This window comes from Leucoraja erinacea, chromosome 12 (assembly GCF_028641065.1).
Source record: "Leucoraja erinacea ecotype New England chromosome 12, Leri_hhj_1, whole genome shotgun sequence".
Taxonomy (NCBI): domain Eukaryota; kingdom Metazoa; phylum Chordata; class Chondrichthyes; order Rajiformes; family Rajidae; genus Leucoraja; species Leucoraja erinaceus.
In genome coordinates, this window is record NC_073388.1 from 15,308,953 (window position 1) to 15,334,490 (window position 25,538).

General features: G+C 42.2%; 1 protein-coding gene across 1 annotated transcript in view; it reads right to left on the reverse strand.

Annotated features, from left to right (window-relative positions):
- Window positions 1-385: 385 nt before the first annotated feature.
- The window catches only part of med12 (mediator complex subunit 12), a 363,139-nt gene continuing 337,986 nt past the window's right edge, over window positions 386-25,538 (reverse strand). The window contains exon 46 of the mRNA XM_055643638.1: window positions 386-651. The gene's annotated coding sequence lies outside the window, so the exon portion shown is untranslated. The remainder of the gene's footprint in view (window positions 652-25,538) is intronic.

Consider the following 25,538-nt stretch of genomic DNA (forward strand, 5'->3'; position numbering starts at 1 on the left):
GATAGACTTGGTGTGCCTTATTTTAATTAGTGAGCAGCAACAGGATATGTTTTAAACAGCAGATATATTCTATTCCTAATAGCCCCAAGCAGGACTGACATCTCCTTTGCACCATCTCCAAATTCTTCACAACCTTGACAGGATGCAATTATTCAATCAGATCTCATTTTTTTCCATTAGCGCGACCTGGTTTCTCCGGATTACAGCGATGAGCCAATGATTCAGAAATTAGACATGTGTGTGTGTGTGTGAAGACCTTGCTCCCAAACCAATGAGAAGGAGAGGAAAATAAACCGGCGGAAGAGTTTAACAAAAAGGCTCTTAGCTCGTAATTGTTTTGGCTGCGGTCCAGAGCAAAGCCTTTAATAAACAGACCGCACATCTATTCATCTAGAATTTCTTTAATTCTTTAAAAGTACCTATAATTTGAATAACTCAGTGGTTAAATGCTCTTCCCAGTCACAGAGCCCTGTGGAACTCCCAGCTTTGTTTCCTGATATGTGCTGAGTTAGCTATCCTGAGCTGTAGATTCCTGTAGACACACACACAGAGACCTGGAGTAACTCAGCGGGTCAGGCAGCATCTCTGGAGAAAAGGAATAGATGACGTTTCAGGTCGAGACCTTTCCCCGATATAAAAAAGTGCAGCTTTCTGAAATAAACAAAATAAGTCAAGCATAATATATGATTCAGAAACGTTTAATATCTAAGCTAACTAAAGATCCATGTTAGAAATATAACAGCTGAAATATTTACAAGAGTCTTGATGCTGAAACCTCTCCCATTCCTTCTCTCCAGAGATGCTGCCTGTCCCCCTGAGTTACTCCAGCATTTTGTGTCTATCTGCAGTTCCTTCCTACGCAGCTGAAATATTTAGCTGAGACATCATTATTTGGGATTTATAACTGCTGATTTGCTCCCAAAGTTGTATGAGTTTGGGAATGGCATAAAGTGGTATAAAGTCCTTGAGTTTTTTTCATGTTCGTGTTATATAAGCAGAATTTGGCTATTCAGCCCATAAAATCTACTCCGCCATTCAATCCTAGCTGATCTATCTTTTCCTCTCAACCCCATTCTCCTGCCTGCTCCCCAAAAAACCTGACACCTAATCAAGAATTTGTCAATCTCCACCTTAAAAATATCCATTGACTTGGCCTCAATAGCTATCTGTGGCAATGAATTCCACAGATTTATTACCTTCTGGCAAAAGAAATACTTCATTTCTTTTCCAAAGGTACATCCTTTTATTCTCTGGTCCAAGACTCTCCCACTTGTGGAAACATCCTCTCCACATCCACTCTATCCAGGTCTTTCACTTGACCAGGAGATGGGCACCAGTGTATAAAACTCTTGTCTTCAAAACTTCAGGGATTAAGTGATCAAGACATGTTAGCGTATAACATGCCGGTACCTTGAATTCTCCAATGATAGTAAGCACTTCCTGCTCTAAACGGTAAGATGATAAATGGTTACAATTGGCCACAATGCTCCAAACTCCCATTGATTTGTGACTGGGGCATGAGGGCTGCAAATGTTACATCTTCGTTCATGTTACATCTTTGTTTATAAGAATAAACATGGTGACTACAGGCCAGTCAGACTAATCTCAGTGGGGTGGAGGAAAGAGAACTTTTATGAAGTTAGCATCACAAACATTGCAGACTGAGGTGAAAGAGAGAAACGTGTTCTACCAGCTGAAAGGTCAAGATCAAATAATGAGGGTGATTAGCAAAAGAAGCATTTTTAACAGCCGGAACAGAATGTATTATCAGAGAAAGACGTGGAAGCAAATTCAATTGTGATATTCCAGAGTAAATCAGATAGATAAATGTACAAAAGGAAAGATTTAGCAGTGATGTTGGGAAAGGCAGGGGATTGAGACTTGCTGGATTCCCCTTGTGGAGAGCTAGTGCAGAATAAACGTGCAGAATGGTCTCCTTCCACATGATACTCTTTCAGTGGTTCTGCAATACACTGCACTCGATTCCTTTTGAACAGCTACTGCCATCTATGGACGCGTACATCACAGTGTCCTGAAAAAGGGAAAAGGGTGTCAGTTATCGTGTGTCTGCTGTGGTTGAATATCCTGGCTTTCTATGCACGTGTAGGAAAGAACTGCAGGTGCGAGACCCTTCCTCAGACTGTGTATGTCTGTGAGTGTAGGGTATTGCCAAGTGTGTGAAGGGGTGTGTAGGAGCCATTTATGTTTAAGTTACTTACTGTAAGTATATTACTAGACTAAGTAGGACCCGTTGGGTCCCATGTTCACATGGGAGGGCTGGTCCCCCAACGCAATATTGGTGGGGAGGGGGGGGGGGGGGGGGGGGCATTCTGGAGCGCTAGTATGGTTGTTGTGGGCTGAAGGGACTGTTTTCCAGAGGGCTAGTATGGACATTGTGGGCCAAATGGATTCTTGGGGTGGCAGCTTAGTCACTAAAGACTGATGTGCTGGCAGCTCACTCACGGCTGGAGGGCTGGCAGTTGACACGGCTATCCCTTGAAATTCGATTTCAAGGAGGGTGCTAGGCCACCAACTTCAAATGCAGTATCCTACCATTTCAAGCAGGGTGCAAGGCCACCAAATTCAAGTACAGTTTCCGACCACTTCAAACAGGGTGCAAGGCCACCGAATTCAAGTGCAGTTTCCGACCACTTCAAGCAGGGTGCAAGGCCACTGAATTCAAGTCCAGTTCAAGTCATGTCCAGTTTCATACACTTCATGCAGGGTGCAAGGCCAACGAATTCAAGTGCAGTTTCATACCACTTCAAGCAGGGTGCAAGGCCACCAAATTCAAGTGCAGTTTCATACCACTTCAAGCCGATAAATCCCCAGGGCCAGATAATCTGCATCCCAGAGTACTTAAGGGAGTAGCCCCAGAAATAGTGGATGCATTAGTGATAATTTTTCAAAACTCTTTAGATTCTGGAGTAGTTCCTGAGGATTGGAGGGTAGCTAATGTAACCCCACTTTTTAAAAGGGAGGGAGAGAGAAAACGGGGAATTACAGAACAGTTAGCCTAACACCGGTAGTGGGGAAACTGTTAGAATCAGTCATTAAAGATGGGATAGCAGCACATTTGGAAAGTGGTGAAATCATTGGACAAAGTCCGCATGGATTTGTGAAAGATAAATCATGTCTGACGAATCTTATAAACATTTTCGAGGATGTAACTAGTAGAGTGGATAAGGAAGAACCTGTGGATGTGTTATATCTGGACTTTCAGAAGGTTTTCAACAAGGTCCCACATAAGAGATTAGTATACAAACTTAAAGCACACGGTATTGGGGGTTCAGTATTAGAGATAGTGGATAGAGAACTGGCTGGCAGACAGGAAGCAAAGAGTAGGAATAAACGGGTCCTTTTCGCAATGGCAGGCAGTGACTAGTGCGGTACCGCAAGGCTCAGTGCTGGGACCCCAGCTATTTACAATATATATTAATGATTTGGACGAGGGAATTGAATGCAACATCTCCAAGTTTGCAGATGACATGAAGCTGGGGGGGGCAGTGTTAGCTGTGAGGAGGATGCTAGGAGGCTGCAAGGTGACTTGGATAGGCTGGGTGAGTGGGCAAATGCATGGCAGATGCAGTATAATGTGGATAAATGTGAGGTTATCCACTTTGGTGGCAAAAACAGGAAAGCAGACTATTATCTGAATGGTGGCCGATTAGGAAAAGGGGAGATGCAACGAGATGCAATGGTGTCATGGTACACCAGTCATTGAAAGTAGGCATGCAGGTGCAGCAGGCAGTGAAGAAAACAAATGGTATGTTAGCATTCATAGAAAAAGGATTTGAGTATAGGAGCAGGGAGGTTCTACTGCAGATGTACAGGGTCTTGGTGAAACCACACCTGGAGTATTGCGTACAGTTTTAGTCTCCTAATCTGATGAAAGACATTCTTGCCATAGAGGGAGTACAGAGAAGGTTCAACAGACTGATTCCTGAGATATCAGGACTTTCATATGAAGAAAGACTGGATAGACTCGGCTTGTACTCGCTAGAATTTAGAAGATTGAGGGGGGATCTTATAGAAACTTACAAAATGCTAGCTGCAGGAAGATTGTTCCCGATGTTGGGGAAGTCCAGAACAAGGGGTCACAGTTTAAGGATAAGGGGGAAATCTTTTAGGACCGAGATGAGAAAACATTTTTCACACAGTGTGGTGAATCTCTGGAATTCTCTGCCACAGAAGGTAGTTGAGACCAGTTCATTGGCTATATTTAAGAGGGAGTTAGATGTGGGCCTTGTGGCTAAAGGTGTCAGGGGGTATGGAGAGAAGGCAGGTACAGGAAACTGAGTTGGATGATCAGCCATGATCATATTGAATGGTGGTGCAGGCTCAAAGGGCCAAATGGACTACTCCTGCACCTATTTTCTATGTTTCTATGTAAGCAGGGTGCAAGACAATCAAGTTCAAGTGCAGTTTCATACCACTTCAAGCAGGGTGCAACACCACCAAATTCAAATGCAGTTTCATACCATTTCATGTAGGGTGCAAGGCCACCAAATTCAAATGCAATTTCATACCATTTCATGCAGGGTGCAAGGCCACCACATTCAAATGCAGTTTCATACCATTTCAAGCAGGGTGAAACCACCATAAAACCACACAAAACACCACATAAACACCACATAGACACCACACTCACACTTCAGTAGACATTCAGTGTGTTCAGTTGATTCACAGCTTAGACAGAGTCGTGACCTCTCCGTCCCCCATCCTGCAAAGACTGAGCCATACCCACACTTCTTGGTTTTTTAATCCTTCCGGAAGGGACGTGGCTTTCATGGCATGATTGACAGGAGAGGGATTCTCGTCATTTTTTAAATACTAATAACACTTTTAATTTTCATTCATGGGATTGACATGTGTTCAGTGTTATTCACAGCTCAGACTGAGAGACGTAACCCATCGTGCAGAGACTTACTGAGGTACTCAACACTTCTGGGTTTTATAGTCCCTTCGGAAGGGGCGTGGCCTTCAGGAGAGAGAATCTCAATATTTTTTAAACATTAATAACTTTTATTTTTCATCTATGGGAAAAATCCTCTTGTCCTGCATAGCGGAGGGGGACTCTGAGTAAGATGGCCAAAAAATCACAGTCGTAAGTGGCAGCATTTTTTCTAAAATCAATATACAGAATAACAGGAAATGGTCAAGATCAGACTTTTAGTAATATAGATAGTATTTTGTCTAGATATTTCTCACAGTATAATTTTAAATACTTGGGGGTGGCATTTTGATACATAGATGGCCGTGGATTTATGTAGATAGGCGTGACTTACATAGACTAAGCGATATGACAAGGTGTGGTCAGAGCTGACGAGAGCTAGCACCGGAGAGAAGACACAGATTTTATCAGTTCAGATAATAAGAACAGAAAGCTACAATTTGTATTAGACACTTCTTTGTATTTTCAACAACTTAAATAAAGAATCAATGAAACTGGAATAACGACTGGAAGATTTGTTTTTGTTATCGTACTGCATGTTCGATCCACTCCACCCTGCCAGCAGAGTAATGACAATGGAAACCTTTGAAATTGCCATTACAAGGTGGTCAAGAGTGTTTAATTGTCGTATGTACCAAAACAAAATGATGAAATCCGTACCTGCAACAGCTTAACAGGTTTTTAAACACAGTACTCAATAGAAAGCATAACTTTTAAAAATCTAATAACAATACTAGTGCAAAACAAAAAGCTCGAAGTGGGTAGGAAGGAACAGCAGGAGCTGGTTTAAACCGAAGATAGACACAAAAAGCTGGAGTAACTCAGCGGGACAGGCAGCATCTCTCGAGAGAAGGAGTGGGTAACCTGTCGGGTTCGAGACCCTTCTTCAGACTGGTTAGAGATAAGGGTACCAAGAGAAATAGACAAAGCCTGAAATCCCTAGTTCAAACATGACCGTTCATAGTTTGTAGTTTAGTGTGTTTTGTAGTGTTCAATAGCCTGATGGGTGATGTGAAGAAGCTGGCCCTGAACCTGGAGATGATGGTTTTTAGAATTTAGATGCTAAAATTTAGAAGATTGAGGGGGGATCTTATAGAGACTTACAAAATTCTTAAGGGGTTGGACAGGCTAGATGCATGAAGATTATTCCCGATGTTGGGGAAGTCCAAAACTAGGGGTCAGTTTAAGGATAAGAGGGAAGTCTTTTAGGACCGAGATGAGAAAATCATTTTTTACAGAGAGTGGTGAATCTGTGGAATTCTCTGCCACAGAAGGTAGTTGAGGCCAGTTCATTGGCTATATTTAAGAGGGGGTTAGATGTGGCCCTTGTGGCTAAAGGGATCAGGGGGTATGGAGAGAAGGCAGGGATGGGATACTGAGTTGGATTATCAGCCATGATCATATCAAATGGCGGTGCAGTCTCGAAGGGCCGAATGGCCTATTCCTGCACCTATTTTCTATGTTTCTATGTTTTCAGACTCTTATACTTTCTTCTGGATGACAGGAGTGCAGCCAGGATGATGTGGGTCCTTCTTGATGATGCTTGCGGCCTTTTTGAGGCAGGGCCTCCTATAGATCCCTTAGATGGTGGAGAGGTCAGTGGCCTTGATGGTCAGGGATGTGTCCACCGCTTCAGTCCAGGCCATTTGAATTGCCGATCCAGGCTGTGATGCAACCAGTCAATATACTCTCTATCGTACATCTAAGAGAGATGTTCAAGAGAATATTCATCATGAATCTCCTCAATCTTCTGAAGAAGTAGAGGTGTTGATGGGCTTTCTTTAAGATTCCATTAAAGTGCTGGGTCCAGGACAGATCTTCAGAGATATGCATGCCTGGGACCTTGAAGTTGTTGACTCATCGATGGGCAGGTTCCTGGATCCTCAATCTACCTCTTCTAAAGTAAACAATCTGCTCCTTGGTCTTATTAATGTTGAGAGCAAAGTTGTTCTGGCGCCATTCAATCAGATGATTGATTTCCCTCCTATAACTGGACTCATCATTGCCCATAATTTGTCCAACACCGGTGGTGTCATCGGCAAATTTAAAGATGGAGTTTTTACTGTATCTAGCTACAGTCACGGGTATAGAGTAAGTAGAGCAGGGGGGCTGAGCACGCAGCCTTCAGGTGCCCCCTGTGCTGATGGTTATTGAGTAGTAAACATTTATACCAGATTGTACTGATTGTGGTCTGTTGAAGAGGATGTCTAGGGTCCAGTTGCAAACGGATGCACAGAGACCCACTTTGTAAGCTTCAGTAAGTTGACATGTCCTGAGCTGGAATTATTCCCTATCCACCATTGAGCTTCTGACTGACACCCAGCAACTGAGTTTGTTGTGTCTCCTGATAGAAGTATATAAAATTATGAGAGGCAGGGACAGGGTAGATAGAGGAATTTCCCAGGGTGGAAATGTCAAAGACTAGAAGGCATGACTTTAAGATGAGAGGGGCAAAATTTAAAGTTGCGATTACGATTTACAGAGAGTGGTGCGTGAATGGAACGTGCTGCCCGGGGTGGTGGTAGAGCAGCAGATTTGATAGGCGTATCTTTTAGGTTGGCAGATGAATATGCTGGGAATGGAGGGGTAGTGAACATGTGCAGGCAGAAAATTGTAACTTGGCATCATGTGAAGCACAGACATTGTGGGCCGAAGGGCCTGTACCTGTGCTGTACTCTACTGTGTTCTATGTTCCTTTTATTCAGTTGCTCCTGGAACCCAAGCTAGAACCACGTTCAAGTTTTTAAACTCAAGGAATGAACTGTATGATGGATTGTGAAAGAAGTTAATGTCGTATCACCTAACTTGTCCAATCATGTATTATCTTCCTGTTGGTACAAGAAACAGGTGTCAATGCTAACTATCCAGCTCATTCTTGTTACACTGTTCATATATCTACCACCTTGCTTCGACTTTCATGTTTAAACTACCTGAAAACTTCCCGAATAGAGTACGTCTGATTTTAAAAACAGAATTACATTAAGATTCCAAAATGCTGGAAAATGCTGCAGAACCAACACACAGAATGTGCTTATTATGCGCAGGTGAACAAGAGGCATAGTTAGGACAAGCCAAACTTGTCAGAGACAAATGCCTGAAATAACTTTAAATATATTTATCTGAAAAATCAAGGTCTTTTGAAATTCAAAATATATTTTAAAAGACGACAGGGCTTGAGGTGATGGATAAATTAGTGCCTCTTGTCTTTGCTTTCCTACAGTGGATTCAGGTCACTTTCCTTTATTTAATCACATTTGACAACAAACTAGAGGTGTACACAGTGCAGCTTGTTTGTTTAGACATGTAGCAGATAAACTAATGGCTTTCAATAGTAAGTAAACAGCTTGCTTGACATGTGTTCCTTAGCTAAATGTGGACCAGAAGGAGCAGGAAAGAGTCAAGAGTGTTTAGTTGAAATTTGTACCGACAACAGAAGAATGAAATTCGTACTGGCTGCAACTTTACAACCCCATTGGCGTATTAACACACAAATAAATATATATTACCCAATAATATAATAAATGAATAGTCATTAATATTAGGAAATCAGGCCATAATAGTGCAACACTGAACTCCATAGTTCAAGCAAAACAAACTCCATGGTAGATCAAAGTTGCTGAGGGAGGCTTGAGCCTGGTGGTGTGAAGTGTCCAAGAGTCTGATGGTGGCTGGGAAGAAATTGTTTTTGAACCTGGAGGTCAGTTCCTGTCAGTTTCAGGTTCCTGTACCTTTTCCCCGATGGTAATAGCAAGATGAGAGCATGGCCTGGATGGTGGGGGTCTTAGATAATATTAGCTGCCTTTTGGAGGCAGTGCCATCTGTGGATCCCTTCGATGGTCAGAATATCTATACTCGCTTTGTAGGGCAGTGCCATTGCTTGGGAACAGAACACAAAATCCTGGAATATCTCAGTGGTCAGGCAGCATCTCTGGAGGGCATGGTTAGGTGACGCTTTGGGTCAGGATCCCTTTTCAGTACTGCTCCACTGCAACTACTTTGTTGTTTTTCTTTTATCTCAGGGATGATGGACTAGCATTTATAGCTTATAAAAAATTACAATGTCCACAATTAGGTATTTTTTGGAGATTGACCCAACACCCTAGCTTATGGGAGGACCTATTAGTCAACTGATAGCAGCAGGAAAGGGGCTGTTCTTGAATCCTGCTTTCAAATTTCTGTATTTTTTTTGGCTGATGAGAATGGTGAGAAAAAGGAATGACCAGAGTGAAAACAGTCCTTCAATATATTGGCCACTTTCTTGGAGATGTGTGAGGTGCGGATGCAGTTGGCGCAAGGGAAGATGGCTTGTGTGTTGGACTGGTATCAGTATTGGTTTATTAATGTCACAAGCACCAAGATAGTGGAGCTTTGCAAACTGTCCAGTCAAATCATACTAGACATGAGTACAATCATGTCATACACAAGTACAACAGGTAGTGCAAAGAGAAACTAATAGACTGCAGAATATAATATTACAGCAAGAGAACGTTACAGTTACAGTAAAAAAAATGCAAGGTCCACAAATAAGTAGGTTGGAGTGTCAGGGCTATCTATACCTAAGATTTTGGGAGGACCATTCAGTAGTTTGATATCAGCGGGAGAGAAGTTATTTCTGAATCTGGTGATACGTGCTTTCAAACCTTTGTTTCTTCGGCTTATTGAGAGGAGAGAAAAGAGGGAATCACAGGTGGTCATGGAATTGAACTGAGGAAGGCACATTTCTCCCTCATGTTTTGGATTACTGACAATTGATCACAGAGCCAGCCCTACAATTATATGGATTTTCCAGTCTCCCATTGACGGAATAGCATTCAACGCCGGCCTTGAAAATGTTTCCAACAAAACTTGAGAGCTGTATTATGTGAATTTCACAAACCCTGCATCTAAGCACATTCCCCAGGTGATTTGTAGCATTCAGCAATATTAACATCAATGAGGGAGATATGAGAACAATCAGATTGAAGAATTCTGACAGATAGCCAACCAGAAAATAAAAAGAACCTTCTGTTTTTATAACTATTTGTATCTAATGCTCATACAGCTTTAAGCATTCTAGTTTAATTTAGTTTAGAGACACAGCATGGAAATAGGCCCTTCGGCCCACCGAGTCCATGCCGACCATCAATCACCCGTGCACGCTAGTTTGATGTTATCCCACTTTCGCATCCTATACACTAGGGCCAATTCACAATTTACAACAGCCATTTAACCGGCAAATGTACAGTTCTTTGGGATGTATTGTAGGGCTGGCTCTGCGATCAATTGTCAGTAATCCAAAGCATGAGGGAGAAATGTGCATTCCTCAGTGGGAGGAGACGAGAGCACCGGAGGAAATCCACGCGGTCACAGGGAGAATGTACAAACTCTGCACAGGCGGCAGCCATAATCAGGATTGAACTCTGGTCTCTGGCACCGTGAGGCAGGAGCGTTACCGCTGCACCACTGTGATGCCCTTTATATAAGCAATGAAACAAGACTTTGTTTACAGGTGATTAATTTAGACAATGAAATATCATAAAGAAGCTTAAAAAATAAACAAAAACTAGTGTATTTATTCATATCTATGGAAACAATTACACTTAAAAAAATCTGACTGCAGATGTATAATGCTAGTTTAAGAATACCTCAGGGACAGCACAGCAATAATCACAGCTGATTTCGCCATTAAAATCTCAATCACACCTCATTCAACAAGGTGTGACATTTTTAATTGTTTTTACAGTTGCTTAAATTCTGGATTTCACCATCTCACTGCAAACATGCATCCTCCAGAAGTTGCCTTCAGTTTCATTGCTGAAATCATACCGAATATTTAGGGTGGCGCAGCGGTAGAGTTGCAGCCTTAAGAGGCTGTCCCACTTGGGCGACCTAATTGGCGAGTTTAGAAGAGTTTGAAAAAATGACATGTTGAAGTCCTCCTTCGACTATGTAGAAGACTTCCTTCGACCGCCTTTGATTAGCTACGACTAACTTCGGGAAAATTGGACACCGAATACTGGAGAGTGAGAGACGATCTCCTTCGATCTCCCTTCGACCATGATGAAGACTATCTACGACTACCTTCGACTACCTTCAATTACCCTTGATTACCTACCACTAACATGCCGACCTACTACGACCTACTAAAGTAAATTTACAAGTAAAAAAAGTATCGATTTTTTCCACGGCGACCTTTTTAATATATTGAAAAAAACGACGCGACCTAGCTGAGGCCTCGAGTACGCGGAGACCACTCTTGAGCATGAAGGAGAGTTATGAAGACCTCCTACGACCTTGTGTCGACCATGCTGTGAGTATGAGTCGAGGGCAAACTCGCCAGAACTCGCGGATTAGGTCACCCAAGTGGGACAGGCCCTTTACAGCACCAGAGACCCAGGTTGAATCCCGACTACAGGTGCAACAGCGTGGGTTTTCTCAGGGTGCTCCAGTCCCTCCCACACTACAAAGACGTACAGGTTTGTAGGTTTATGTGCTTCTGTTAATTGTAAAAATTGTCCCTAGAGTGTGGGACAGTGCTAGTGTACGGAATGATCGCTGGTCCGCATGGACTCGGTAAGCTGAAGGGCCTGTTTCTATGCTGTATCTCTCAAGTAAAGTAGAAGAATAGGAACATAGAAAATAGGTGCAGGAGTAGGTCATTCGGCCCTTCAAGCTAGCACCGCCATTCAATATGATCATGGCTGATCATCCAAAATCAATACCCCGTTCCCTGCTTTCTCCCCATAATCCCTTGATTCTGTTAACCCCCAAGAACTATATCTAACTCTCTCTTGAAAACATCCAGCAAATTGGCCTCCACTGTCTTCTGTGGCAGAGAATTCCACAGATTCACAACTTTCTGGGTGAAAACGATTGTCCACACCTCAGTACTAAATGGCCTACCCCTTATTCTTAAACTGTGACCCCTGGTTCTGGGCTCCCCCAACATCAGGAATATTCTTTCGTGCATCTAGCCTGTCCAATCCCTTAAGAATTTTATATGTTTCTACAAGATATCCTCTCATCCTTCTGAATTCCAGTGAATACAACCCCAGTCTTCACTCCACAGTCGTTTAACCAGTACTTCACTATAACACACATTCTCCAAATATTGCCATCAGATTTCCACCTAAATATGGGAAAAACTGTCAGCTCAGCATTGTACCCATCACAAATTCCTGGCCTAAACCTGCCTTGTGCCAGGAAATTACACAATTGCAAAGCCTACTCTGCAAAACCATCTGAACAAATTATTTTACATTTGATGTTAATCAAATTGTATCCTTGAATTACCCATGATAATATTGCCTGGAAATTCATCCCAGTTAGTCTGTCAAATGGACTATGTCATCAGCACGTCGTAATCTGGCTCCAAAATTCATTCTCTTGACTGCAATAGAAAATTAATTTCAGAAGCAGTTTGTATTTACAGATTGTAAAGTTTGTACAGCAGTACTGACCAGATATTAATTTTTAGACAATATCCATCACCTGCAAACTTCTGTTGCAAGGTTTGCATTTGATTAAGGCTGAAAGTCCGACTCTGGTTGCTGTTTTCTCTGAAAATACCAGCAGATGGGGGGCAGAAAGGTAAGTGGTTTGAATGATAGCACCTTGGTCATTAAAGCTGCTTTGCTGTTTTGACCCTGATCTCTCAGTATTTTCAGAGAAAACTGATGCCCAAATTCCGAAGGCTCCTTGCCCTTTAGATTTATGGCTGATCTAATTCCATCCACAGCTGTGTTTAATAAAAAGGCAATTCAAAAGGATGGGTGAATGGGTGGAAGTTAGTGTTATCTGCCGTGGTGTTAAAGGGGTAATTCAAGAGGTAATTTTGTGCCTGCTGCTAACACAGTACAGCGTGACAGCGGAGAGGTTAAGAAGCTGAGAGAGAGAGGGCAGGCATTTTGTAGGCTGCGTTTACAACTCAACAGTATGAATGTTGAATTATCTGATTTTAAGTAATTTCTACAAACACTCCCCCCCCTCCCCCCCCCCCCCTCCCCCTCCCCCCCCCCCCCCCCCCCCCTCCCCCCCCCCCCCCCCCCCTTTCCCCCCCCCCCCCCCTCCCCCCCCCCTCCCCCTCTCCCCCCCCCCCCCCCCCCCCCCCCCTCCCACCTCCCCCCTCCCCCCCGGCCCCATTCCTCCACAGTCATTTAACCAGTTCACAGTTCTCCACATTGTATCCCTCTTCAGATCACACCTACCAAAGCTGGGTAATTTTGTACACATCTTTGCAGTGAGCTACAGAATAGTTGTTTTTTTAAGCCAGAAGGGGTGTATCACCATAGGAGCGAAAGTGTATGTCCACTGGCCATTCCTGGGAAGACATCAGTCAAACAGAGCGTACATTTTCAGCTTTTTGTACAAACACGACTTCTGCCTCAGTTACTCATTTAGAACATTTAGAACATGGAACATAGAATAGCACAGCACATGAACAGGGCCTTGTGCCAAACATGGTGCCAAGACGGTCAATCATCTACCTGCACCTAACCCATATTGCTCCCTTCCCTGCATATCCATGTGCCTATCCAAAAGTCTTTTAAATGCCACTAACATATCTGCTTCAACCACCACCCCTGGTAGCGCATTCCAGGCACTCACCACCCTCTGTGTAAAGAACGTGCCCCGATTTTCAAGAGTTTAAACATCTCCCTTAAACTTTGCTCCTCTCAACTTAAAGCTATACCGTCTAGTATTTGCTCTGACAGTTTGAGGGGATTGGGTTGATGTCCTCTTCAGTGAATGATCCACTGGTGCCCAAGGAGACAAAAGTAAAACTGAGCATTCAGCACTCATGACTAACTCATTAAAGCCTATTCTATCCATTGAGGCAAAACGGCGACATGGTAGCACAGTGGTTATCTCCACTACCTCCCGGGTCCAGGCCAGGGATGTGGGTTCAATCCCGACCTCATGCTTTCTCCATACGTTTGCATGCTCTCCCCATTACCTAGTTTCCACTGGATGCTCCTGCTTTCTCCCCACATTCCTAATACCTGCTGGAAGGTTAGCTGGCTATTGTAATTCACACTACAGTGTAGATAAGTCACAAATTAAACAAATGGTCGAAACAGAGAACTGCAGATGCTGGTTTATACAAAAGATAGACACAAAGTACTGGAGTAACTCAGTGGGTCAGGCAGCATCTCTGGAGAAATAGGAGGAGTGATGGTTCTGGTCGGGACCCTTCCTCAGACTGAGATGCTGGCTGACCCGTTGAGTTACTCCAGCACTTTGTGTCTATGAATGGGAGAATAATGGGCATATGAGAGAGACTAAATTACATGGAAATATGAAAGGGTGAATGGGATTGACGGGATCACTTTAATGGGGAAAACGACAAAAAGCGTCAAGGAGAATGGGGATGAAAGGGAAAAAATAGATCAGCCAGGATTGAATGGTGGAGCAAAGTTGATGGGCCGAATGGCCTAATTCTGCTACTATATCTTATGGCCTTAAGGTCATAACTCCAGCACTTTGTGTCTTTTTTAGTAAACCAGCACCTGCAGTTCTTTATTTCTATGTTACTCTATTGGGAGCTGGCACTGGGCTGCATACTCTTACTGCTCCAAAGCATAGCAAGTATTCTGTGAATGTTCATTTGGGAATGCCTAATGTTACAAGTGTTATGAATTCTTCAAACTACAATTTCAACAGAGGCATTTGCAAGCACGGGACAAAATTGAGTTAAACTGTGTTCAAGAAATCTGATATGCTAGGAACTCCAGCACAAACTGAATAAGTAACAGAAACTACAGTCCTTTTCATGGCAGGTTCCATACATTCACCCTCCTAATAATAGCTGAACGACCACTTAAAACAAACTGAAGATTTGGGGAGTTGGTGTTTCTTGATTTTAACCTACTCAGCGGAGCAACTAACAAGAGCATATCCAAAACTAAAGACTTTGTTTTTCATAAACACATGTTGAGTCTTGGTAACTCCATCAAAGCCTTTCTACAATATTAACTCAGTAGTCTGAGTGAGAAGAATGATGTCATGTGAATATTATGTGTGAGAAAAACTAAATGCATGCAGTATTTATGAAAAGGTAAAACGTGATCAGTCTGTAGAAAATGATATGTGTGGGTGTATGAGTGAAAATGGGGTGTGTGTTGAGAATATTAATAATGTCAGTGATTGAGAGCAAGAGAGATTAGTTTAGAGATTCAGCATGGAAACAAGCCCTTCAGCCCACCGAGTCCACGCTGACACACTAACATTACTCTACAGATACTAGGGACAATTTACAATCTTACCAAGGCAATTAGCCTGCAAACCTATACGCCTTCAGAGTGTGGGAGGAAACCGGAGCACCCAGAAAAAACCCACGCAGGTCACGGGGAGAACTTACAAACTCGGTACAGACAGCACCTGCAGTAAAGATCGAACCTGGGTCTCTCACACTATAAGGCAACAACTCTACTGCTGCGCCATCATGCCGCCCCTTTAGTGAGGGAGAGGGAGAGCGAGAGAGAGAAAGAATGGGATGATTTTGTAAAGCAGAATAAATGGAAACTCTGTTTGTGAAAGAGATTAAGTAGGAGGGTGTTTTATGGGAGAGAATAAATGGTAGCGAATAAATAAAGAAGTGAATATGAGCACTGAATATGAGAATGTGAATACATTCAAGAGAAAGTAAATGGAAACCTAGTACCTGTATGTGAATGAGGGTAAATGAAAGTGTCACACTATGTTATCCTTCATGCCTTGTAAAGTCCTTTGGGACATTCTGAAGTTGTGCAAGGCACCATTTTCTGATGAATGGGATTGAATCTCTTGAATTCTGTTCACACCACATTGACCCAAGCAAATTAAGCTAATTTCATCACATTTCTCTTCAGATACAATCTCTTCAGAGAATACCCTCAATCCCTTTCTCCCAATTGCTTCCTACAACCTCTGTCACGTGTTCATTTGCCCTCTCGTCCAGGGCAGATAGGTTTTTGGAAGCCGGAGGCAGGTTACAGAAGGCTCAGCCTGCAACATGCTGTTGTGCCCAGATTATTTATGTTGATCCAATTAAGGTTCTGGTCAATGGAAGAGGAATGTTGAATGTCAGGAGATGTTGGTGAGACTACCAATTATTGATTGATTGATTGATTGATTGATTGATTGATTGATTGATTGATTGATTGATTGAGTGATTGATTATTGTCACGTGTACTTGGTACAGTGAAATCCTTTGCTTTGCGTATAGTACGCAAGTATGCAAAGAGTCGCCATATAAAGGACAGCCGACAAAGTTACAAAGGATTCAATATAGTCCCAATGGTCCCACTTCCTTCTCTCTTCTCAGCAGCAACATCGTCCACCCATTCCCTCCCCCCTGACACCGGGTCCCTCTTTGTTCTTCTGCGTCTCTTCGACGGCACACACATGTCACTTCCCACTTGTGGAAGTTGCTCATGTCTTGTTGTATGTGAGCAGAGATTGCTTCATTATCTGAAGAAGTGGAAATCTAAATCAAAATTTTAAAGCATAACTAAAATGTAGTAATCAATAATTATACAGTATGAAACAGTACATAATTTATACTTATTTGTAAAAATCTCATAATCATATTGACTTCATTGTACAATTTATGAAAATCCATTTCAAATTCTGTTGCTTTTTGAGTTTTTATTCAAAGAAATTTTGATTCACCATGTCATATTCAAAGGACGCAAAGGGTATGAAGTGCAAAAGAACTGCAAGATGGTTTAAAGTTAAGTTAGCTTAACAAAATAGTAACAACTACTGCACCAAAAGCTCATGAGGTCATATATTTGCACAAGAATTCAATGCTCACACACATTTGTAACAGCATAAAATATTGCAAAATACAAAATTTCTGAGCACACGAACTACTAAAAATTAGAGGGAACATTGGATAAGCCCTTGGTAAATGACAAATGCTTAAATTAAACCAGTTCATAATTTCCAATCCTTCAATATGCAGCAGCAACATCATAATATTAACGTGGTAAAAATGCCCCAAATTGATTTACAGAAACGATTATCAAACAATATCTGATCATATGGACATACAAAGGCAGAGTGTCCTAAGATCGCATGGTTTTCCTCAGGGTACTCTGGTTTCCTTCCTCATCCCAAAGACATGGATTTGTCAGTTAATTACCTTCTTGGGCATTTTCCCTAACGTGTCGGGAGTGAATGTGAAAGTTGAATAATATAGAAGTAGTATGGCTGGTGATCGATGGTTGATGTAGACTCGTTGGACTGAAGGGCCTGTTTCTAAGCTGTATCTTTCAATCAATCAGTCAATCAGGAGGCCAAAACCTAAGTCACCTGTTTAGAGCCTTAAATGGACAAGAAAGTGATAGAACCTTAAAAGGACAAGAAAGATTTCAGAGCAGGGAGATGTAGGGAGGGATTGTCTGAGCTTGCACTTTAAGAACCACTGCCAATGAAGGAAGCCAGTGTTTCACATAAGGCTTATGTTCACCATCGGGCTGGGATCCTCTCTGCTGAGATCAAGTAGCTGAATAAATCAATGCAAGGAATATGTGGGTTGAGTATCATGAATGATGAGCAGCTGTGAAGGAATGTTTAAATTATTTTTTGCTTGCACTTTAGGTGATCATGGTTTCTCCAGTACTTGGTGGTAACCGATGGCAAATAGTTCATGCTTGAGCAGTAAAATGTCATAGTCATAGAGTGATACAGCGTGGAAACAGGCCCTTTGGTCCAACCTGTCCACACCGGCCAACATGTATCTCTCCAAACCTGTTCTGCCTCAAAATGTGTAAAGGAAACGATGAGGGTGTATAAATGAGATAATCATGAAAATACGGCTTGTGGGGTGCAGCCATAATTATAATGGTACATTGTTGTACACAGCCCAGCTATCAAACACACTCCATGTGTTATCCACTTAATCCCCTTTCATTCTCAGGATAGGGGTGCCACTGGAAATCTTGCCCTTCATTACCAACTGTGTTTGGCCCAGAATGCTGCTGGTGGACTTTATTCTTGAATTACTGACAAGCGGTTTTATACATGTAAAAGTTTTGCTGGGACGTTTCAATGAATGATTTAGAGTCAAGCACAGCATGGGACAGACTAGGTAAGGATTGCAGATTTACCTTCCTGAAATAGAAGTTGCAATTCTTTTATTCATTTATCTCAGGTGAGTTGAACTGTGTTCAACTTCTCAGATAGCCCTGGAAGAAGCTAAACTCTTATACTCTGAATTATTACTCAGCTCCCAGGGATTACCAGCTTAATATCATAACCATAACACTATTCATATTGTATAGATTGCAATAATTCACATTGTCAATCGTTGGAATGTACAATAAGTTTACCATTCATAAATAAATTAAGTAATGTTAAAGGAAGAATAAATTCAAATTCCTTATTACCATTGAGTCTGGAGTGAGATGCTGTGAGAAGAGGTGCCTTAGAGTAAGGGAAAAGAACTGTCTCTCTATGTCTGAATTCTCACCATAGCTGTTTTGGGAAACATAAGATGCATCCTTTCAAATAATTCTGTCGAGTTTATTTTACATGTATTTCTTTTTAAATGCAGTCAGCTACGGAACTCACATTGCCTTCCGCTAACGGGCACAAGAGGAGAATGTCATGAATGTTTATTCAAAGCAGTTATCATCCTGGGGGTAGTTGGAAAGGGCAGAGATCTAATGGCCCGCTCTGTGCCCACCTCACAATAAACAGCATAAACAAACCAATGGCTTCTCACCCTCATCAGCTTTTTGTTGAACGCTGACAATGCAGCTCAGCTCTGTTTGATATGTCAAAGCCTGGTGCCTGGTCCTCATGGTATCTCATCCAGGGTGAAAATACAATAGGCACTTGTGACATTTTTTACAGAAGGAAAAAATATGCATCATAATGTATTCAAATTAAATATGCAGGAGCTTCCATTGCTGCCTCTATGCTTAGTCTTTTTTTTAAAGTTAGAACGTCACCCGAGACACAATATAGAATATTAATGAAATGAAAGAATAAGATTTTTTGTTGATTTAAATTTAAAAAGAAAATTAAATGAAAGGCTCCTTATTTTTCCTTCCTCCCTGCCTCCATTTGTTTCTTTCATTTTCTTCTTCACTCATCATTAATTCCCCTCCTGCTCTGAACATACAAGCTGGGTCCTGCACCTGTCAGTGGCTGCCGGCTTGCTTAGATACGCTGAACTTTCACAGGGGTTTTCTCACAGGAGTTCAGCTGCTCGGTGGGTGGAAGTTCTCAGATGCTTATCTGCAACAGCGGGCTGTGATGTCGATGGGAATCGGAGCTGGGGAGGGGGGATTGTTTGTGAACTCATGCCCTACCATGAGCAGAATTGAGCATTATTCAAACCCACGCTAACTTATATGACAATGAACAGGCGACAATTAACTGGCAACTGTGAAACTACATGACAAGCTGACTATACCTGAACTCCCTTAGAGCCCAACTTGTGATCAAATAGAAGTGATAAGCCAGGGGAAAATAATAAGGATTCCTGGTCCGTTTCACTGTATAGACTCTACAGTCGGGAACATGGTACTGTATATGCATGTTTTAATCACACTGTCCTTAAATGTCTCTCTAACTCTCTAGACTCCCATTTTGATTCAGTTGTCTTTATGCATCGTTTCCTGAACTTCTCACATTTGAGGATTTTGTACATCCCTTCAGAAACAGTGACAGATGATAACGAACAGGAAGCCGAGTAATTTGAAATGCTAGATCTTTCTCTTTTCTTTTGCCTTCTGTGACAAAATGCAGTTTCAGGATAAGGCTGTCACTTTCTATTTGGGAAAGGCACAGACACACAAATAATCTAATCTATTTCATGGAGCTTCATTCAAAGCCTTTTGGCGTTTGCAAACACATTATCATTTCCCGCAGTCTGTGGGTGCTGGCAATATGAGCTAAAGGTTCACTTTCAGAAGCAGTGCACAGAGCTTGATGTATGTTCACACATCTCTACGAATGCAGGACATTGAAAAGACTGCTTTAAAATCATGGAAGTTTTGTCTTTATTAATAGATGCTTAGAATCCAAAACCAAGGGAATTTGTGGTAAGCTGGATAAAACACTGATGGACACAGCTGGGTCACTGTTCAGTTCTGGGTACCTTACTTTAGTAAAAAGAAGATTTTCTTGAATGTTTTTCAAGATTGAGAGTTTTCTATTATGGACAGGGAGATAGGGAAATCTGATGGTGTTTCACTTAGTACAGAAAATGTTAAAAGCTGATTTAATAGAGTTGCGCAATGTCATAGGATGGTCAAATAGTCAGCAAAAAAAGTTTGCAAAAAGTTCAACTAAAGGCGCAGAGTTAAGTTCTCCCCACAGTGCTCCAACAGACAAAGCCAAGTCAGGATATGGATGAATCCTTTAAGAATAAATATTTAGAAGCTTGGAGGAAAGGGCAGGCGCAGATACAATGGAACAAATAGCAATTTTTAAGATGTACCATTTATGATTCTGTAATTTTAATTTAGGAAAGATATGGAGAAGTTCATGCAAAAATAATCAAAAGTGGTCTTCTAGACTAAATGGAGATGAAAGTGTTGGATTCAGTCAAAAGTGAGTTATGTGGCAAGACCAGGGAATATAAGCTCTTATTCTGGATGGATGAGCTAATGCCTTCACAGGTATCTATCTCTGCGTCTTGCAATTTGTAATCTTGCTCTGGCAGGCTGCGGGCGAGCATGAGTGAGAAGCACAAAGCTCAAAATGCTGCAATAAGGGTGCATTTTTTAGAATTGTGGTAAGGTAAGAATGGAAATGATTTAACAATCTGCGCTGTGCCTGATTTGATTTTGTTTGGTGGAGCAAAACGGGTAGAACGTATATCTGAGCTGTTTTCAATACTTATCATTTGCACTCCCAACCATTTCGAATTGGTTCGGGATTGCCTCCAGCTTGTTTCCCATAGGATACTTGTAGGTTATTAAATGAAAACAGTGAACATATAAAAATTCAACTGCTGAGGCAGCTTAAATACAGCATTCTGCACTGAAGGATTGTTGCTTGAGGGCATCCATTAACAGAGTGAAAGGTCACAAAACATCAATAATCAATTATTGGTCATGAAAGTTGGGTGGAATTCTGTGAATTCATTGCACTCAATTATCAGCTTCCAGTGTTCAGCAGGATGGGGCTGGTGGTGAAAGCAGGGGTGCTCAGGAAGCCCATGCATACCTCCTCCACAGCAATGCCCTTGTGTAGTTGAGCGGCCTGCCTGCCCTACAGGTTATGCTAGGGGACAAGTCTGTTTTGGCAGTTAATGATGGGTGACCTGTTAATTTCATCAGGCAGCCTGTTCCGGAAGGACGTTTGAAGTGTGGAACATTTGTACAAACAAGCAGGGCTGACAGCCAGGCCGAGGTTGTGTTTGAAAGCTTGAAATATGAACACTCCCTCAATTCAGCTTTCATTTTCTAATCCTTGCCTCACATGGCACACAGCTATGACCCCCGCGCGTTAACAAAAAAATCAGTGTTAAATCCATGTTCATTGGTATGAACCTTAAAAGTTGAAAGCATTGATTTAATAATTTATCATAAAATACTTTTAACATTTTAGCACCAAATGATTTATTTTTTATCACGCTCGTTCAAATAGAGATCGCCTCGCCTTTTAGCTGCACATTACTCTTTTAAGCAGTATGGGGTAGGGCCTAACTTAAATAAACATTATTAATTCAGCTGCTGGGTTTCTTGAGGTTTTGCCACATTTGTGACACAAACCGTATGAAGAATCTGTCAGTACATCAGCAACACAAATGTCAAAAGAGTTGAATGCAACTGCACTGGTCCACTTATATGTCATTTTGCCTTGAAGGTGTTTGAGTCAATAAGTTGTAATTGGAACCACTCCTTCAATTCTCAAAACATTGATTTTACGTACCCTGTTGCTGAATTACTCTGATAACCGAGGAAGGGCAGAAGTTTACAGCTCAGAGGAAAAAAACATTTAACCCACTGTAGCTCAGGGTATCCTCAGGCTCCCTCTGACTGCAGTGCAACAGCAAATTCATTTATGAGCATAAAATAGCACCTGGTGGACCCTAACAAAGCACCCACCATCCTGCATGGAGAATTGTGCTGATATGCTGCTTTCATTTGTATTTTAAGCAGTCCGAACAGCTTAGAAAGAGGTAAAAAAAAAGCAAATCAGTACATTGTCTGAGGAGGTTTTAAACTAGAGTGGGAGGGGGTGGAAGTCAGAAATTGGAAGGAGCGATGGGGAAGTAGAGGTTAAGGCCGGTAGGTCTCAAAGGAAGGACAGGCATGGAGGTGAGGGAATATGGTAATGCTATGGGCTGAAGTCTATTTATTTTAATGCAAGGAGTATTGTTGATAAAACAGCAGAACTTAGAGCCTGGTTCAGTGCTTGGGACTATGATTGTATGGACTTTGCAGAAACATAGCAATTGGGACTGGCAGCTCAGTGTTCTGGGGTTTCAATGTTTCAGATGTGGTCAAGAGGGAGTAAAAGAGCTGGAGTATTAAGACCTGATGGGATTTGACCCAGGTTACGGAGGAAGGCAAGAGAGGAGATTGCAGGAATATTGACGAGGATATTTGTGTCCCTCTCGCCAAAGGCAGGGCCCTCGAGGACTGGAGGTTAGCAAATGGTGTCCCTTTATTTAATAAGGAAAGTAGAGGGATTCCACGGAATTTTAGGCCGGTGAGCCTCACGCCAGAGGTATGGAAGTTATTGGTGAGGATTCTGCGGAGTAGGTTTTACTCCCATTTGGAAGAGAATGGGTTTATTAGGGATAATCAGCATAGTATTTGTACATGGCATATTGTATCTTACTAACTTCATTGTTCTTTTGAGGAGGAGACAAAGGTAATTGATGAGAGTAGGGCATTGATTAAGTCCTCCAAGATAGGCTGATCAGGAAGATTAAAACGCATGGAATTAACAGTGACTTGGTCTCATGGAAACAGAACTGGCCTACTGATAGAAATCAGAGGGTTGCAGTGGAAAGACAATATTCAGGCTGGAGGTCTGTGACTAGTGGAGTTTGGCAAAGAAGGCATATGGTATGCTTGTTTTCATAAGTTGGGGCATTGAGTATAAGACTTATATTAGGCCATAATTGGAGTATTGCATGCAATTCTGGTCACTCCATTACAGGAAGGATGTGGAGGCTTTGGAAAGGATGTGGAAGAGGTTTACCAGAATGATGCCTGAATTATGGGGTGGCACAGTTGTGCAGTGGTAGAGCTGTTGCCTTACAGTGCCAGAGACCTGGATGCTGTCTATATGGAGTTTGTACATTCTCCCTGTGACCTGCGTTGGTTTTCTCCGTGTGCTCCAGTTTCCTCCCATTCCAAAGACATACAGGTTTGTGGACTCATTGGCTTGGTGAAATTGTAAATTGGCCCTATGCTGTATCTCTATACTAACCTAAACCAAACTATAGAGTATTAGCTACAGGGTGAGGTTGGACAAACATGAGTTGTTATCTGTGGAATGACGGAGGTTGTGGGGGATACCTGGAGGTATATAAAACTATGAGAGGCGTAGACAGGGTAGCCAGCCAGAACCTTTTACCCAGGATGGGGAAAAAGCAAATACTAGAGAGCATAGTTTTAAGGTGAGAGGGAAAAGTTTAAAGGAGATGTGCAGGGCAACATGTTTTACACAGAGGATAGTGAATGCCTGGAACGTGCTGCCGGGGGGTGTGGTTCAGGAAGATATGATAGTGGCATTGAAGAGCCTTTTAGATCGGCATACGTGGAAAATGGAGAGATATGGAATGTGTGGAGGTAGACAATAGGTGGTCTTGGCATCATGTTCAACAGTCATTGCGAGCCAAAGGGCCTGTTCTTGTGCTAATGTTCCACATTCTAATTTTCTTTTTTCACTATCCTGGAATGATATTCTAGCAACAAATATCTCCCACAAAGACAGCTGCCTATTCTGGAGGGACATCAACTCACCTTTACGGATCTTCTATCCCAGCTGACACACTCGTCAGAAAATACTTATTCATGTAACTCTTTTCTCAAAATTATAAAAAACACTTTTTCACATCATTGAGATGGGAAATCAAGAAGCCCACCAGCATTCTCCAGAACACATGCTTCAGAGTACAACTAAAGCCATGATGAATTACTTGATCACCCCATAACTGATGGAAACATGTCCATGACTGTGAAGAAAGACCAGTACCTGATGTCAGCTATTCCAGCCTCAAGTAACAAACTCACTTGGAGGGATTAACATGGGTACCAAGGGATTTCCATTGTATGTATTATGGCGATACCAGTTCAAGTGGGTATCTATTAGCGATGCTTGTTAATAAATTAATTTGTCCTAATGTGGCAAGGCCAGTAATTATTTTCCAAAACTAATTACTCTTGAGAATCAGTGCAGGCCAATTCCCAATTTAATGTATTGGCTGGTTATAAATTCTATCAAAAGGCAACCAAGCAGTATCATGACATTAATGCATACCATGTGCAGATAAAGGATTGTGCCGCAACAGGTAAGATGCGAATTTTAATAAGGCCTAATGTATAATCCAATTTCCTAATGTATTTCTCCAGACACAGTTGAAGTGAACGTTGAAATGATAGCCAAAATGACAGAACAACACTCCTGCTTCCTTAGGAGACTGAGGAAACTCGCATGTCTCCAATGACTTCTATAAACTTCTGCAAACAAAGAGTGGGGATTAACGGGTCCCTTTCAAAATAGCAGGCAGTTACTAGTGGGGTATCGCAAGGCTTGGTGCAGGAACCGCAGCTATTTACAATATGCATCAATGATTTGGATGAAGGGATTCAAAGTAACATTGGCAAATTTGCAGATGACACAAAGCTGGGTGGCAGTGTGAACTGTGAGGAGGATGCTATGAGAATGCAGGGTGACTTGGACAGGTTGGGGGAGTGGGCAGATGCATGGCAGATGAAGTTTAATGTGGATAAATGTGAGGTTATCAACTTTGGTAGAAAAACAGGAAGGCAGATTACTGTTGGTGGGGGTCCTTGTACATCAGTCCATGAAAGTAAGCATGCAGGTACAGCAGGCAGGGTAGAAAGCAAATGGCATGTTGGCCTTATAACAAGAGGAATCAAATATAGGTGCAAAGAAGCCCTTCTGCAGTTGTACAGAGCCCTTGTGAGACCACACCTGGAGTATTGTGTGCAGTTTTGGTCACCTAATTTGAGGAAGGACATTCTTGCTAATGAGGGAGTGCAGTGTAGGTTTACAATGTTAATTTCCGGGATGGCGGGGCTGTCATATGCTGAGAGAATGGAGCAGCTGGGCTTGTATACTCTGGAGTTTAGAAGGATGAGAGGGTATCTCATTGAAACATATAAGATTGTTAAGGGTTTGGACACGCTCGAGGCAGGAAACATGTTCCCGATGTTGGGTGAGTCTAGAACTAGGGGCCACAGTTTAAGAATAAGGAGTAAGCCATTTAGAACAGAGACGAGGAAACACTTTTTCTCACAGAGAGTGGTGAGTCTTTGGAATTCTCTGCCTCAGAGGTCGAAGGAGGTGGGTTCTCTGGATGCTTTCAAGAGAGGGGTCTTAAATATAGCGCAGTCAGGGGATATGGGGAGAAGGCAGGAACGGGGTACTGATTGGGGATGATCAGTCATGATCACATTGA